The following is a 4,534-nucleotide window of genomic DNA, read 5'->3' on the forward strand; positions in this document are numbered from 1 at the left end:
ACTTACGATATTTATTCAAGTTCATTAGTTTTTACATACATCACAAGTATTATTTCTTGAATAATTATTTTTTTTTTCATTTTAATTCTATTATTTACTTAAGTGTTGGAGTGTTCGTCCATTTTTGTAGATACTTCTCTACTCAATTTCACGATCAAGACATTGTCCTGAACTATAAATTGTTGATGTTGAAATTTGGTAAGAACCAATAGCGACCCAATGTATTAAATTGTGAATAACTTAATGTTATTATCAAATCAATAAAATCTTTTACATGAAAGTTGTTTGTGTATTTATTTTACTCATTCATTACCTAACTTAAATTTTTTTGGTGTATTTATTTCACAATTCGAACTGTTTTACAGACTCAAAATTAATTAATGAATGGATACAATTAATATACAAAATAATTTAATGTAAAAGATTTTATTAATTTGGTAATAAATAAGCTATTAATTATTTAATTTTTAGATAAAAATAAGTAATTACATATCTATTTTTAAATGTATTTTCTCTAAAAAAAACATGACAATATGTATATATTTTTATTAATCTTCTTTTCTAAAAGTGTTTAACTTTTGATTAAGCATAGATATAATATCAATTATTTTTTTTAAAAAGTATATATATGAGTATGTAAATTAGGTGAAGTGTAACTCACATCAAAATCACAAGGGTGGGTATTTGGTGTGAGCAAAAAAGTTGTTCGTCTGAGTTGTAATGAATGCAAGCTTCTTGCATTGGTTTTTTTACAAGCCTTGAAATGAGGACAAGCAACGAACATGTTAGCTCTCCGATACCCGATTCAATAAACAATCTAAAAGAAAAATAACTCAAACATTGAATGCGATAGAATGTAAAGATAGCAATAATTAGTAGCTAAAAAAATGCGTATTTTGAGCTTATCTAAATCATGTAACAGTACCCTCTACAAGAAGAAGAAGGTTTGCTTTTATAATCATAATGCCCTGCTACTTACACCCTCTTCAAAAAATTTTGATTTACACTTGGCCCCCTCTCGTTAGGGTTTAAACGAATAATACTAATGTAAGCAAACAAAATTTCAATTTTACCCACCATTGAATATTCTCATATATATTTCTATACTTATAATATATATAAATATATAAAGTGAGGTTAACATCATTACGTTTTTTTCTTCTTAAGTACAAAAATATTATATGAAAATATTAAAATGAGGGATAAAATCGAAAATTTATACAAATTTTTGCTAATATTAGGATTTTTCATACGAATACTAGCAAAAAGAGGTTAAATGTAAACAATGAATTTTCGAATGGAGTGTAAGTGTAAAAGAAAATTTCAATTCTACCCGCCATTGAATATTCTCATATATATTTCTATACTTATAATATATATAAATATATAAAGTGAGGTTAACATCATTACGTTTTTTTCTTCTTAAGTACAAAAATATTATATGAAAATATTAAAATGAGGGATAAAATCGAAAATTTATACAAATTTTTGCTAATATTAGGATTTTTCATACGAATACTAGCAAAAAGAGGTTAAATGTAAACAATGAATTTTCGAATGGAGTGTAAGTGTAATTTCAAATTCTTTTTAAAGAAAAGTGTTATTTAACATTTTTAGAAGGGGTCAAAGGATAATTAATTCATACTTAAGGATTTTGTCTATCAATTTATTACTTAGAATTGCTTTATTGAATCCCATAAATCAAATTACGTATATCTATAGTATTCTCAATATATATCTCACTGTCCTAAGCAAATTTTGGTCAACATCAGATAATTGAGACAATTTCTATCGATGAAAGACCGTTACAGGATTTGTTGATCCTATAAATACAGCCTGCTGCAAAGGGAAAAATGTGACCTACTGAGGCATGATCTCTATGCAACTTTTGTGCAGCCAGCATGAGTTGTTCCACTATCAACAACTTCTTCATACTTTTTCTCCTAACTTCTAATCTTCTTCAAGCTCTCTCTTGTCGTATCGTCCGTGGATACACCATTCATGTCGTCAACAAACTACCTCCGAACTCAGACTTGAGTTTGCACTGTGCGTCTGGAGATGATGACCTAGGGTTCCATACCATCCATGTCAACGATGACTTCCATTGGCACTTTTGTGATTCTTGGACGGGCACGACTTTATTCTTCTGTCATCTCTACTGGGGTTCGAAACAAGTTGCTTTTGATGTATTTAAATCCCAGTGGTCTGATCGTTGTTTTCTCGATTGTTATTGGGAGGCGAGGAGCGATGGAATTTATTTTTCTGGGAAGTTTCCCCCGGACAAGTTGGAGAAGAAACATGATTGGGAAAACAATAGTAGGATTGCTTCATGATATCAACAGTATTACTTCATACAACAACTTTGAATGAAATTATGTGTGTTGTTTTGTACCAATTACTTTCCAAAGTAATTCCTACATATATGTGTGTGTGTCTTTATGTCAATGACATTTATCCTATTTCCATCTATTGTGAGGATCTAAAATCAAACGTCCTGCAGTAATTGTTTTTTACCGTAGATGGTAAAATATTTTTACCTCTGCTACAAGAAAAGAAAAAGGATAAATTGCATTTTTTTTTTCGGCTGGTAAATTAGATCTTATTCAGTTTTAATAATCCAAATATTATGGAATTTACAACAATACGATTTGTACAATTAAAAAATGTGCAATTTCGGTACCAATTCGGTACTCTGTTGATTTTTTAACAGAATTGGAATGTCTTAATGTACAATTTTTTGGTACTATAATTTGAAAAAATGTGCAATTTTTGGTCCATCATTAAATAATAATATCAAGAAAGATATTAGATATTGATTACTAAAAAAACTAAAAATTAAACTTTAAACAAATATTCAAAACAAGCATAGGCTTTCAATACTTTATAGAGATTTTAAATACTATTTATTAATGTTATTTTTGAAGAATCTTGATTTGCATGTATATGTACTTTTTGAGTTGAATTTTTTAGGCCGTGATTCACAATATTTAATTATATTCGCTCCGAAATCTCAATGTTAATTTGTTTAAAATTTAAATTCAAGATATATAATTTCATTTATTAAAATGTTAATACGTTTTAAAATGTTTTCGGTCAATTTATTTTGAAGTACAATAGTAAATATAAATTAATGTATGAGTTATGATAAAAAAAATTATGTAAATGATTTATATACTTTTTACTATATTCAATTAAAACTTTTATATGTTTAAGAATGAAAAAAATATCTTTTTTGTCCTTTAACTTTACCACTATTAGTTCTAGTTTTATAACTTCATTTATTTAGTCCCGTAGGTTAATTATATAAAAAAATGATAAATAGTTCTCCAATCATTAAAAATTTAATTTTTGACCGAAAACTTGACATGCCATCCGAGTTGGACAATATTTGGGAGTTTTTAATCCTACATTGCTTTGAACTTGAGCTGGGAGATATGGTGGACAAGTGTTGGAGGAAAGAAAATTTTGAATATATTTTAAAGTATATTACATACATAATTATAACTTAAAAAATAAAATTATTATTTAAAAAAAATAGTCATCCACCCCTAGCTCCACACACGACTCTCCCCTCCTTTCACCCGCCGCCCGCCCTCTTCCTACCCTCCTTCCCAGCCCTTTGTGCCCCGACAAAGAGGGGCAATTGACGCCACCAATCGTGTTGATCAGACTAGAAAAAGTTTTCGATGACTGCCTTGCACCTAGAGGTGGAGAGCGATGGAGAGGTTGTTGCCCTCCGCTGTTGCCTAGAGTTGGCTAGGGCTAGACCACGTCGCACTCCTCTGTGGCGGCAGCGGCAGGCAATCGCCTTCACCACTACACTATATTTAAAAAATAAAAAATAAATTAAATATTAATTAATATAATTAAAAATAATTGAAAAATTAACTACAAATTACAACATCATAAATAATTATAAATTAAAATAGTGGTAAATCAATACTATTAACTATGATTAAATAAAATAAAAATAAAAATTTAAACTTTTACCACGATTAATCATATTCACTATGGTTTTTTTCTATAGCCAAAATATTTGCTATAGTTTTGACCAACCGTGGTTAATATTTTAGCTATATTTACAAAACAACGATTAACGAAAGCCGTGATTGATTTATATTTGTCACGATTTCCTTCTTTTGGTTATATTAACTAACTGTAGCAAAAAATCATATATATTTTTTCTAGTGAGAAAATTAAGAAAAAGTTAAGTTTTTAAAAGAAATTTAAAAAATAATTTAAAAATTTAAGAAAATTGATTTACTTTTTAAATTTATAAATAATATAAAAAGTACTTAATATTACTTATAAAATAATATAATTTATTAAAATATATTTTGTCAATACACGTATCATAATATATGAACGTACAAGTGGATAACTTACTGGACATTTCAACAAGTATCTGCCACGCATGCAATTTTCGGCCTAAATTCAAAATGATGTCGAGAAATTAAATACAAAACCCTAATTGGACTCAATTTCAACAATTTTCAAACTTACAAAACTAATTAAATAAAAGCATATATATAGA

Source organism: Sesamum indicum, linkage group LG7 (assembly GCF_000512975.1).
Source record: "Sesamum indicum cultivar Zhongzhi No. 13 linkage group LG7, S_indicum_v1.0, whole genome shotgun sequence".
Lineage (NCBI taxonomy): Eukaryota > Viridiplantae > Streptophyta > Magnoliopsida > Lamiales > Pedaliaceae > Sesamum > Sesamum indicum.